The 14,560-nt window shown below is 36.5% G+C and overlaps 1 long non-coding RNA gene across 2 annotated transcripts; it reads right to left on the bottom strand.

The window, feature by feature from the left end:
• Positions 1 to 1,452: 1,452 nt before the first annotated feature.
• On the bottom strand, positions 1,453 to 3,597 carry LOC131646082 (uncharacterized). Of its 2 annotated transcripts, none has more exons than XR_009297282.1 (4): positions 3,239 to 3,597; positions 2,824 to 3,132; positions 1,993 to 2,540; positions 1,453 to 1,856 (listed from the first exon to the last, which is right to left on the bottom strand). It is a non-coding gene; the product is annotated as an uncharacterized LOC131646082 (long non-coding RNA). The 2 variants fall into 2 exon arrangements; XR_009297281.1 differs by having other exon boundaries at positions 1,453 to 1,875.
• Positions 3,598 to 14,560: the final 10,963 nt, after the last annotated feature.

Consider the following 14,560-nt stretch of genomic DNA (forward strand, 5'->3'; position numbering starts at 1 on the left):
ACTCAGTGTGCATAGCAACTAGTTGTGATCGAACATCTAGTTCCTGCAAATTAAAATTATTAGTGAAGACAGTGGTGTGTGGAGCTTCTGGTTTGGGAGTGTACTCAGGTACTAGATCCTCTAGTGCCGGAGTATACTCAGGTATTAGCGAGTTGCTAGGTACCTCAACAATCTCACACCAACCCTATACGAAATAGTTCCAATTAGCTGGATTCGAGACACATATCAATTGGGGGTCAGGTAAAGTGAAGTAGTAAACGACTTGATCATCGATGAGAAGTCTATACTGGTATGGGTGAAATGAAGCACGTCTCATCAGGCTACGATCCATGCAAAAGTCCAAATCAATTCGAGTGCTGCCACAATAAGGGGTCAACTGAAATAGCCTACTATCCAATCTCAGAGCGGATTCGATATGGGTCACATTCCCACCTGCATGCAGAAATCCCTCAGTTGATCTAGCAGTCTGGTCGAGATTCTCTATCAAGAAATTCCCACTAGCAATGGAACGCGACTGACTGGTATAATATAGGAACAGTATCTCTTCAGCAGTGACCAGATGGTCACAGTAGCTCCTCCCAAAGAAGGTATGACATAGGATCATCTCAAAGTATCTGAAAGCAGGGTTGTAGATCTTCCTGGATAGCTGGGTGGATGAATCAAGACTGCCTCCATCAGTGATATCTCTCCAGAACTTGTCGATGTCCTTGTTCATGAAGTAACTCATCGAAAGCTCGGGAATGGCATCAGGCCCAGTCTGGAAACCTAGTAAGTCCCCAAACTACTTCAGGGTGAAGCTATTGTCATACCCCAAATTTGTCCTACCCTTTTAATTTTTAACTGGATTAGACTTCTCATTTCATAATCTCATGTACATATCCTCCAGTAGGGCATCAACATACCACTCATGCATCATTAATCAATAAACTTGGCAGTGGGATCAAGGACCACGCAAGCTAGGGTTTCATAGCAACTTGAGGTGTAAATATCAATTGAGGTTGATTTCATCTGGTTCTTTCTTTGAGCATTAGGCTGTGGAAATAGAATTTTGATTCAAGTTTATGGTGGACTTCTTTTTGTCATCAAATATTCATCCAAAAGGGCATTAGGGCTTTCACTTGCGGTGTAAGTCATTTTACAAGACTTCACTCAAAAGTTTTGAATTTCATTCAAGAGTCCTTATATGAATTTGGAGTTGCCATTGAATTGGAGCACTTTTATCTTATTCAAGTCTGCAAATTTTAGATTTTGAAGCATATGGAAAATGAGAAGAATTTACTTTTTGGATACAAAAGTGGAGGCAAGATTAGAAAAGAATAAAAATATGAAATTTAAATTCAAAGCACTCAAATTGAAATTTCATTACAGTAGAAGTGTGTTGCACGAGAGGATTACAGTAGAAGTGTGTTGCACGAGAGGAAACATTGCTTGGAAAGAAAAGGAAAGTTCAAGTTGATTGGAAAGAAAAGATCATTTATCCGTTTAAGAGTTCCCCATTCCAAAGTCCAAATATATGTTATAGCCATATCCATTTACACTTTCAACCACCAATACAAAAATTCTTGTCCTTACATTCAATATTACAAAGAAAATCACCACAACAAAAATACAGTTGACCCTTCGACTCTTTGGACAGATTTGACTCTCTTAGACCTATGGCATTTCAAAGCCTTTCCCACTTTCCTTCTCCATGACCAAGATGACAAGCTCCATAAGCTGCTTCCAAACCATAAACCCGCAGCCTACAACAATAACAAGCAAAGGTCCTAACAACCTGTTTCATCAAGTCCATAACAGAAAATTTGACTTGCAGTCCCAACACCAGGATCAACACCATGTTCCGAGCTCGGTAAACCCTACACAATCCATAAAATTCTGCACATACAAATGATACAATAACCAAAAAAATGGCACATACAGTCCAATTATAAAGGAATTCAATTCAAGTCCAAATTGAGACTTCCAAAGAAAATCATCCACACATCTCATTACCATTCAGCCAACCTGTCACATGACCAACCTTACCCCAATTACATCCCAAAATTGTCCAACCTGCAACATACTGAATCAACATCACAAAAAGAACAGTTCTATTCTCATCCATATATTCAGCTTCAAGCTAACAAATAATTTCTAACGACTATCCCAATAAACAACCCTGCTTCTACAAATTAAAACCTATACAAAAAAACAATTTCAACATCAGTTCCATATAACAGCCCTTTACCTAAACTAATTAACCACCTAAGTTCCATCTTAACATCCTAAGAGCCACACAATTTATACCGCACAATCCATTTCAAATTCACGAATTACGCATACAGTCAGTAACATTGGGAAAAGACAAACCTCAAAATGCAAAATTTCAGATGATGGAGCTGTTGTACTTGGATCCAAAGAAATCAGTTTGTTTGAAGTTAATGCTAAAAACGGATCGATCATTCAAGTCCATGCCGAGGCTGATTCTGACTATGTTTTTACACCTTTGCGCAATGCTAAGCAGAACTAGTAGCAAGGAGGAAGCTAATTCTGACCCGTGCCTGTACACACATACAAATACAAAGTCAGAAGTGAGTATCCCTAGTAACAACCTTCTAACCAATTTCTAACTGTCAAACCAACCACCAAAACAGAATCATACATACAGAATAAATAACACTCATTCACATAACATAATCCTAAACCATAGCTAACTTCCTATAACCAACCCAACAACATATAACTAACTTTCACAACAGCTCCAACTGATTCCTAACCTCCTCATAACTAATTCACAACCAATTTCATAATAGAAAAAATAGAGATGTAACTAACTTTACTAACCTCAACTAAATCTCTTCCTCTCCTCTAACTGAAGTCAGTTTCTTCAACCTCTATATAACCGACATCTCCACCATTTTTCCATTTTTTTCTTCAATCATCTTCATCTCCTCCTTCACATCATCTTCTACTCTCCACCATTTTTTCAGCCTCCACCACTCTCCTTCACATTCAATCTTCATCACCATTCTTCATATTCATCTGCAAATCCACCTTCGACTCAACAACTTCATTCATCATCTTATTTCTTCAACTCTAAAAATCTTCATCAAGAAGCAACATCATCATCTTCGTTATAGCATCATCTTCAATCTTCAACCACGTCCATCACCATCATCACAATAAAAACGAAGAAGAGAAAGAAGGAGTAAGACGAAGTAGAAGTAATTGAAATCGCAAGATTCGCAAAGAGGTTTACCTGAATCATTGACTTCTTCATCTGTTGCGCATTCGGAGCTCTTATTTTCTCCCCTCTGGTTTTCTTGTCTAACATTTTCGATCTTCGACAGGTAAGCTCTCATTTCCATTCTTCTTTCGTTTTGTTGTTTGAAGTTGAACGAATTGAGACGGAGAGAGCCGAACGAAAGAATAAGAGGTCGATCGGAGGTGAGGTGTTGTGTTTGGCTGTGGTGACGAGGTGAACAGGTTATCGGCGCATGGAAGCGGTCCACCGCCGCGAAGATTCATGAGAGGAGGAGAACGTTTAGGTTTGTGGGATTGGGATCGTCACACACGAACCCTAAATCCTCTTCGTTTTTTTTCTTTTCTTAATTTTGATTTAATTCGTTACACAAACATAACAAGTGATTTTAGAAACAACCAATCACAAATTTTTTTTAATTAAAAAACAAAAATATTTTTTTCTCTCTCCTACTCAATCACAACCACCCCATGAATCCAATTAAAAAAGAAGTTAAATTTTAAATAAATTTAAAAATTCCCCTTTTCTTATTGGTTGTTCCTAACACTATTGATTTATGTTCGTATCCATGCAAGTTTTTCTCTTCTTTTTATTTTTTACTTTTAATAAAATCTGTAAATAAATGTTGATGTGGATCAAATGTCATGGGCCTGCTACGAATTCGCTGCTTGCACAGCCCCATCTGAGCCCACTTACCACGCGTTTTTGGTAACATGGATAAACAATGACAAAACCGCTGGGCCATTTCGTTGGGCCTTGAGCCTTCACCAATTGGCAGCGCACTCCCCCCTTTTGGCCCATACGCCTTTTTTTGTTTGGCTGGCAAATTATAACAAAAACAAATCTGGTGGGCCATATCTCCATGGGCCCTGCGCCAGACTGCTATTCAAACCATAATTTTCATACTTACACCCCCTTTTCCCTTAGTTTTTCTTTTAGATTTAAGTTTATTTTCTAGATTTTTTTAGATAACAAAATGTACAAAAATCTTATTTTGCTAAGTAGACTTTTTAGAGTTTAATTTCTAGTTTCACTTAGGATTTCTCACATAAAAAACCTCTTATAAAAAAGCTCATAAAAATAGTAGTTTGTGAAAATTCTAGTATGACAGACTCGGATGTCAATCCCGATGTCAAGACATCTGATCTGTTATTAATGTAGCACAAGCAGAATAGAAGGATCCCCCATTTATTTGATTACTCTTAGAAAAGAGTAAATGAGATCTGGGATCACACACGTTCAGTAGACATAACCAGATTATAATTTTTACATGGTTCTGTTGAGGAACAACTAACACTTCTGAACCTGATGTTATAAACAAAGTCATAACATTCATAACTGAACAAACAATGCAGAAGATAAATAACACAGTTAATTGTTAACCCAGTTCGGTCTAACTACCTACTCAAAGGGCTACCAAGCCATGAAGAAGATTCCTCTATCAGTAGTACTATTTTACCTAGTCACTACCCAATGCAACCTTTATTTCAGAACTCCATCCAAGATAAGAGAACCTCTGCTCACTCCCTAGTGATACCTAACTGTTACAACCCTGCAACAATTATTTAAACAATTAACAATGAACACATACTTGATCTTGCTTCACAGCTTCAATCAAGTTTACAATACTCAACTCTTACTTACAGGTTTCGAGTGAGGACAATCACATCTCTAACCTACAGGTTTCGAGAAGGACATGGCAGCCATCCCACAACCTGGATGGTCTACCTATAGAAACCCTAATGACTACATCGTTTAAAACCAGGTTTTCTATATCAAACTAGGTTACAAAGTTTCCTATTTATAACCTGATCCCAATTGGATTTGGGCTTACAAATCGCAACACTTTTGCTGTTACAAATATGCAGAAAATATTCTGCTACAAATAAGGTATTTCAATTATGAGTTTCCTAATTTATCTCCTAAATTAGAAACTGCTGAATCTTCAATCTTCTGATTTGATTCTTCCTGAATCTTCAATCTTCTGATCTGATTCTTCAATTATTCTTTTGACCTTTAAATATGCGCCACATAGGATTACAAAATATTCACATAGAATATTATATATCTGTTAAATACAAACTGAATCTTCCTTCCAGTTCTGCAGACGCGATGTCATGAGTTGATGTCATGACATTCCATCTAACATCTTGCTTATACCTGTTTTGTTTATTTTAAACTCGCAAGATTCACATTAATATTATGTTTTACTGCTATTATGTTTTAGCCAACATAGATGCCAATCAGCCAATAAAAAAACACTAACAATCTCCCCTTTGGCATATTTTGGCTAAAACTTAAACATTCATGAAAGGAGCAGTAAAACATAACTTTCAAGATGCCAAGGAAGAACAGAATTTTACATTCTCAGAATTGGGTTTACCTTCTGTTCTTCAGGACTTGATCCACATCATAACATCGCCAGTCTGCTACAAAAACCTTTTTATAGTAGCAAAATCAGAAGATGTTATTCTTCTCCCCCTTTTTAGACACAATATGACAAAGATAGAACCGATGTCATAATATGAAGTGGAACACCTTCATGCAACACTGACGTTCACGAGGAAGACGATGGGAGGAACCCTACGTCTTGGAGGACCAATGGTGGCATAAGAGACCCCTTCCTTAGTCTTGTACCAGAAAACAAATCCTAGCATAGACCTCGAGAGAGGACTTGAGTGAAAACTGTCCACCAGTCCTGGTAACTCAGAACACAAATCACAATTGTGTTCATAACTCATATCACAAATCACAACGAAAATGATTCCTACACTGAAGGTTGTATACAGTGGAACATTTTTGTTGTTATTGCTGAAAAACCCATGGTAGAGACCACCAACATCCCCAGCCCATGTTTTTCTTTTTCTGAAGAGGTTTTGGTATAGCAACCCATTGCAATACTAAACCCAGAATCGACTCACAAGAACGCACACAAACGACATTTTAAGAGAGTTTTATTTCTGCAATTCAATGAGATGCTATAATATAGCAAATGGAGATTATAGGAAATAACAATGGTCTTTGGTCTTGTTCAATGGTCAAACGGTTAATTAGGAAACAGTTCCAAAAGCTGTTACTCTTTCCAAAGTAGTTTTTGGCTGTTTTTCTGATAGGATTTATCTTGAATTACTAGTGCATGCATAGTCATTGATTGAACTTTACACCGACCGCTGATGTGTAGATAAACTTCAATTCAGATTTCCTTGTTTGACTTTGAAGATTCAATGTCTTTAAATATGTCATGACATTATGTCATACGATGTCACTTTTCTTAATTTCCTTCAAGCACATAGCCCAAGATTCCATAAAAGATTAAGACAGAGCATCATTTGGACCAATTAACAGACTCCCTACATACTCACTAGTCATAGACCAAGACTTCTGTTGTTCTGGACACCTTAAGACTGTTAGACATACAACTACCTCATTAGTGTAGAGAAGGAATAGTGGTTACTATTTGCACATGGTTTAACTTGAACCATTCACAAATAACTGACAAAAGTATCACATTTTCTTCATGATGTAAAAGTATTTTTAACCAAGAAACTTTTCTTGACAAAAGAAGTTACCCCCTATCTGAGATAGTCTGAGCTTCCCCAATGGAATAAACTTGAAATGATGAATGGAAAATATAAGACTCATCTTCATATCTTCAAGAGCTGCGCGCTCTGTTCAACAACCCTGCTGAACACACTCACTATAGCAAATTTGTTCCTTACACTAAATACTTACACCAGAAGTAGAATGTCATAAGATTGTGTCTGACATTTGTACTACTAGTATTCTCCACAAGTTTCATCTCCTTTTTTTTTCAACAGACCCTTGCCTAAGAACTTATCTCCTTCAGAAACGATCAACAGATGATCTCTTGATACTAGACACACACACAACGAGGTTGCCACAATCTCAACAAACAGAACTGCCAATCCTTGAATTTTGTTGAGCATAAACTTACCATGTTTGAATCAGATCATGGCCTGCTTAAGATACTTTGAAATCCTTCTTGATAAGGTGTTTTTCAATCTCACACATTGATTAACATATTCCTTGATCATAAGAGATTCTCCTTTATCCTTGGCTGTGTTGATCCGATCATAGAATTGTTGTCTTCATAGTCATCTTCACTAAGTGAATTCTTCATCATGAAAGTAATTATGTATTTGTCATACCCTAATTTTTGACCCCCTTGAGATGACATATCTTCAGGATTTTCATCAGGTCAAAACAAGTACCCAGAGCAGTCATTTCTTCACCTAGCATTCAATCAAGGATGTTCATAGACAAAAAAACTCAGGCAAAGGATCAATCAATAGAAGGATTAGTCTCTAACACAATCATAGGACTCAAAAGCTTCATTTTTATATTCACCTATGATTGATTAGACACCCAGTCATCTGAGTACAGGTTTACTCAGGTTACCAGACTAGGGTTTTTGAGCCTATCAAGGACTAAAATCAGGGATCACCTTTGGAAAACCCTAAAAAGCCCCAGGGGATCATTCAAAGACATCAATCATATTCAAATAGCTCATATGACAAGATCCACTGGACATCACACCTCAATTCAAAGCCTACAGTCATCATTTTCATCTGGTCGACAATTAGGGTTTTTGACCTAATTCACCAGGATAGTTGACTTTTAATCAGGGCATGGATCCAAAACTCAAGACATGATTCAAGAACCTCTACTACCTCAATATAACCCATTTACATCACTCATTTGAGGAGAATATCTTAATTCCACACAAAAGTCCAAAATCCCACTTTATCGGGAAAAAGTCAACTGTATGGGATCACCTTTGACTTTCAAAGATCAATATCATCAATATATGGATATTAAAGTCATTTGACCAAAGAAATTCAAAAATAATCATCAAGGAGCAAAAAGTCGGGAATTAGGGTTTTTGAGGGCATTGTGGGAACTCAAAATTTCACCTACACAACTCAAAAAACTTCCAACATGAAAGTTGTAGATCTTGCAAAATAAAACAACATCTTACATAGGAACTTTTTTCAAAAGAGCAACCATTTAAGAGTTTTGGAATTTTGAAGCTTTAGGTTATAAAAACTTGGAAATTTTTCTAAGTGTTTTTAACCTAGTTTTCATCCAACTTTGGGCTCATTTTTCACAATTTTCCCAAATGATTCTGAAGAAACCATAAACTAATGATTTGAAGTAGATATTTAGGGCTTTCCAAATTGTGCTCAACCTTCTCCAAATTCATTTTGAGCTAAGAGTTATGCTTGTTCAAAGTTGGCACCATGAAGTAAAATTATAGGTCATGCATCATTTTTGAACTTTGCAATTTTGTGCACATGACCTCACTTATGGATGCTACACGACCCATAACACATCTGAAAACATGCCATGCATTCATTTCCACCATGACATGAGAATTGAGGAAGATTCCCAAAACAAGAACATGTGATTATGTAATGATTACATTTGGGAATTTATGGCAAATTGATGAATCAGAAATGTTCCCTAAGATCAGATAGGATCAATGGATGGGGGGCTGGCTCGAAATTGCAATGATCACTCTTGGATATTTCTTGAAATTTCTTCATGGCTAAGAAACCAAACTCACTTCACTAAGCAATCTCACTATACACAATTGCTCTGAATCAATTGCCTATAAATAGAGGGCTCTTTCTCATTCAGAAAACACACCAAAGCAACCATATTCCTTGCTTTCTCTTTCTCTTCTCATGCTTATGGTTTTTCAAAGTTCTTTGGCAAGAAGGATCGTTTTCTTCAAACCAGAGCTTATCTTTGGAAAGTAAGCATTCTAACATCTCAAATGGGTTCATTTGAGGTGATCCAAGCACCTGGATCACTTCTGTAAGTGGAGGAACGCCATTGTTGCTCTCACTTTGGAGCTATTGCAGTTGGAGGTCCATAGAGCAATTCAGAAGGTTTCCAACAAAGCCAAGCATCCAGACGTGTTCCTTAGGTGATAGTGAAGCTGTTCAGATGGCTGCAGCTCATTTGTAACTCAAGATTCATCACCCTCCATGTCCACTTGAAGCTCAAATCGAGGGAGGTCCATAGAACAATTCAGGAGAATTGAAGTTACAATAAGCATTCAGTTAGCATCACTGAGTCCCAAGGAAGCTTTTGGGATCATTCATACAAGCCCATGTGCTCTCTATCATCCTCACGACCTCCATTTTCAGAGGTAAGTTTCTGAACTCTATCTCTTTAACTTAAGTACTCTTTGTGATAAAGCTCGATTCTATCTTGTTCAGCATCATCAGAGGATTGAGAACCCTCTATCATCATTCATTTATTCATCTTGTTTGTCATTTAATTTCAAATTTAGGGTTCATGTGTTCTTAGAGTTCTCTGAGAAATTAGGTAGCTATAGTTAATATAAATAAATGTTAGTTACATATCTGGATTCGTGAGGAAATTTGGAACAAGATTGATGTTTACATCATGCCATTTAGTTGAGAAACCAGAGAGTTAGGAATTTGAAAATCTTTGAGCTCGAGGAAGAAGACGACTATGGCCATGGCGCGCAAAATTCAAATCTCTGGGCAAAGTTTATTTTATTTTTAATGATAGGAGTTTTCTAAACGAATGAATAACTTGCCCTAGTGGCCTCACATGCGCTCTTAGTCTCCTCATGCCTCAAGTCTGGGGTTCGAATCCCCCTCGCCCCAGACTTTTTATTTCTTTTATTTTTCCATGATTTACCACTTGTTTGAAAATATAATGAACTGGATGTGTATCATAAACACCAAGCGCGCGTTGGCCCAGTGGTGTTATTTTGAGCTGGTGACTTAGAGGGCGTGTGTTCAAACCTTGGAGGAGACAAACCCAATTTTTTACCACTATTTTTCTTTGTTTTATTCACAAACTTCACACAATTATTTAACCTATAAAAAATATCCATTTTCACCTCATTTTTCACACACTTGTTATTTAATATATCTATTTTGTGAATAATCAAAAAAATCATAAAAATATTATTTATTTCATATATTTTTATTAGGTTTAAAATAGTATGTTTTAAGTGTTTTCTTAAATGCTTTGAAAATATATATATTCATTTTGTTTTAACCTAATTATTTTGTGAATAACTTTATGATAAAACCCTAAATTATTTAGGTCTTAATTAGGTATAGATTTCATCTTTGTCTTAATTAAGTTGACTTTTGTCAATATTCAAAACTGTTTTCAGTCTCCGATTAAACAGATGATTAAGGTTTTCAAACAACAAAACCTTATATCATTTCAGATCATTTTTAACTAAACAGTAAATCTTTTTTTATATGGGCCTCTAATAGAGTGTAAGTCCCAACACCTTCTTTCTTTTCATAGTTTGTTTTTCAAAACTATATTTACAAAATCTTCTTTCTGTTTTCAAAACATTCTTCTGGTATTTAAAGGGCATTATTCCCGGTGAAACTCTTCAGATACCTATGTGACCTTTGTCCATCTTCACTTCTTCTGTTTTCAAAAAAACCATTAACTGTTTATCATATATATTCAACTGTTATCCATCAATTGCTGGTAAGGCTTTGTACATACTTCTTCAAAGGCCTCCACTCCATCCAGGTTAAGCTTTACAAGCTTTCAATTTACAGTCTTTATTTAAATTACTGTCAAATATAGAACTGTTCATATATTTGTTTAGAACTACGTTTGAGTGTAAAACCTAGGACAGTTAAACTATATATATATTATAGGAATATGACCTAGGATTGAGAATGTCTTCCCGGTGAAGGCTCTTTCCTAATTAGAGATCTGTAGTTCAAACCCCCAAGATGAATTATTCCCGGTGAAACATCTTGGCAAAAACCTTAGAATCCAAAAAATAGGACACATCCACCCAAAGAGGAATTATTCCCGGTGAAACCTCTTACCCATTTGCTTAGAGCCAAAATAAGTTCAAAACTACATAGCTTTCTCTTGTGCTATAACAAGGACCCTCGATGACCCTCGATTAGCCTCCTCTTGGGCTTTGTACAAGGACCCACAGGCTTCTTAAAAGCATTTCCAGCTTCCTCTTGAGCTTGTATACAAGAACCCACCATGTTTCTTATAAACATAGGAACAGGTCTTTAGTCACCTTTTAACCTACCCTGGTGAGTTTCTTCCAATTTAAACCAGACTTTAAACAAGCTAAGTTTGTCTCAATTTTACATTGAGTACACCTTTTGGAATGAGAGACATGGACAGTCTCTGTCACCCTTATCTTCATCAATTTTCCTTAGCAGAGTCTAGGATCCATGTTTGCTTATCCTCAGCAAGAGTCAGCCTTCATCTTGGGCTTTAAACAAGAAGTCTCCACTAGATAATCTTTCTGCCAATCATTTTAACAAAAAAAACCCCTGGAAAGGGTTAGCCTCCAAAATCACTTCTTCAAAAACCAAAGATTCATTTCTCTTAGGAGATAATTTCCCCAAAAGAGTCAAAACCCCTGGAAAGGGTCAGCCTCCAAAAACATGACAAAAATCAGTCTTTTAACAGACAATTTCTCCAGCTGAGTCAAAACCCCTGGAAAGGGTTAGCTTCCAAAATCACTCCTTCAAATTCAAAGACTCATTCCTTTAAAAGATAAATTCCCTAAAAAAGAGTCAGCCTTAATTCTGGGCTTTGTACAGAACACCAAAAAACTCCTTAGTTTAAATTTTCTCCAGTAGAGTTATCATTTCAATAAGTAAATAAATCAATCAAAAAGCCTCAAGCTTGGGCCTCATGCAAGCCAGCTAAAGTCAAACCTTTTATACAGTAGATAGACATAGCTTATCTCTATAGAGAGATATTTTTACTACTCTACCACATTCAAACAAACATTACATTTTATTTCAATTTCAATCAAGTCTCCCATTTAGGATTTTGAAAGGCATGAGCTGGCAGTAAAACCCAGACATGTGGTAACTTTCCCTAATTTGGATGAGCATCTTTCTTTCATTTAAGAGGCATTTGACTGGTATACTTGCACATGTACAAGTAAGGTCCCCCTCTTGAATGAAATGAATTCAGTTATTCTGTCACTCTTTTAAATGTTTGTGGTGGAATAGTACAAATACCTCTCTGTAAAGATGATTTCATGTCTCTTTATTGTAAACAGAGATTTAATTCAAGCTTCAACCTTGAGCTTCAAGCAAGGCACCAAGAATAATTAATTTCCCTAGTTAGTTCCCCAAACTACATTAAGCTCTGACTTCCACTAGGGATATGTAGGCATGAGGTTCACAAGGAATCTCAGCGAGCTAATAAATTACCAAAAATAGTCAGTCAGTCTGTCTGTCTTTCTTTTATTCAATTCAATTCCTTCTCCTAATACAAAGGAGAAACTTTCCCAATAATCATTAGCAGCACAAACACATTTAGACACAGAGAAGGTTCCCGTAGAGTACTACGGATATGTAGGGTGCTTAAACTCTTCCCTATGTATAACCGACCCCCGGACTCCAGAATTTCTAGTCTAGGTGAATCCCCACACTTAGCAAACTCCTAGGGTTTAGTTGAGATCTTTTTTCCCCTTTCCTACTCGTAGGACAAATAAGAAAGTTCGTGTGATATCGTAGGAAGACCTGAAATAAAATTCATCCCACCACGGGCGCATTCTCCTTCCAAATTTCGCGTGAAGGGTCTAGCGTGCCGTCCTCCCAAGTGAAACGGGGAAGTAAAAAAAACGACACCACAGTATTGCCAGAACACATTACTTACATCTAGATCAGAACCTGCCCATTCTAATCCACATTATGTCAAAACTGCCACTCTAGACAATAATGTTGCTTTTTCAAACTTATATATATTCCTAGTCCTTCTACCAGGAAATATGTACCTTGTGAAGTTGATACTTAAGACACAACTTCATCTGAACTCAAACAAACTCTGACTATCCATAGAGATAACACTTCTCTATAGAGGACTTGGAACACAAGAAACGAATTGTGTTCACGACTCGAAACAAGATTCTTTATTCTTTACCAAACAGTTGTAAAGAGTGACCTCAGACTTAACAATGTCTGAACACTACCCTTAAACCCTATGATTGACTCAATTAGAAAATCATAACCTAGACTCTAGACACTTCTCATATTTGAAAGAAGAACATGAAGGACTCAAAGAAGACTCAAACAAAACGAAAAGACTCTATAATCCTGAGCAATTTAAATAACATACCTGGACTTTACCCAAAGTCTTAATCAAGAAATGTTATTTGAGAACAAACTGCACCAGGTGGACTTGTACATAGGTTGGATCATGCACTTAGATCAGAACAAGTGATACACACCATCAATTCATGTCGTCATATGATAATGCAAAGAATATTTTTTGCTGGTCTTTGAGAATAAACATGACTTGAGTTATGCTCTGAGGTTTTTGTGTGACTTTGTTCTTCTTTCTTCAAGATTAGTCTTTGAAAGACTTTGCAAATGGATAGAAGTGGAAAAAAATTGTCTTTGTTGATCTTCATACTCTTTTACTCTCCCTGAGATATACAACTTTAGGACATCTTTGATGTTCGTCCTTGAAGTTCCCTTCGTTTGGAATTTTCCACAGTTTCGAAGTTTAGAAACCTCAGTTTGCTAGCTACACAAGATCCAGATTTCCATATTTTGTAACTTAAAATAGAAGAAACTATGATTGTATAACCATAAATTGATCTTCAATATACATGTCTGAGTTGTTTTATACAGACCTTGTAAATATCCCGCTCCCATCAAGATATTTAATAGAATTAGTATCCCACATCAAAGACTCTTGCCTTCTTCATTGATGTGTGAATATAATTGGGAACTCATGGCTAGAAGAACTTCTTCTCAGTCCAGCATACAGGTTCCAAACCTAATAAGTACTAAGTCTACCGTCAAAGTACCTATCATCTTTTCAGTTAGAATTTGCTACTCACACTAGGTCATTCTGATTGATTACCTCTTCACATTTATACTTTCTTTTCTTGGCAAATAACAAAAAGACTGAAGATCTTGAGATGATGTTGTAACATCAGATATGACATCATCCTTCATGGTTCTTGGTTAACATCTTTAATATCAAATTGACAACACTCAGGTTAGTAACAGAATAATCCAATAATCAGCAATATCCAGACACATCAAGGGATAAGTAGCCAGCATCTCACTAAGCTTTTCTTCAGACTTTCAATCTGATTTTGAGATGATGGATGCCATAGTATGTACCTACAAAGGAGATTCCCTCAACTAGGTTTCTGGAACAGACTTAGATATAGCATGACACTAATTTTGTCAGATTCATCTAACTTCCTTAATTTCAAATAACACTACCCTTTCTGGATAACAACCAGGGCAACACTAATTCTTAACCATATTTCACTGT

Source organism: Vicia villosa, linkage group LG2 (assembly GCF_029867415.1).
Source record: "Vicia villosa cultivar HV-30 ecotype Madison, WI linkage group LG2, Vvil1.0, whole genome shotgun sequence".
Lineage (NCBI taxonomy): Eukaryota > Viridiplantae > Streptophyta > Magnoliopsida > Fabales > Fabaceae > Vicia > Vicia villosa.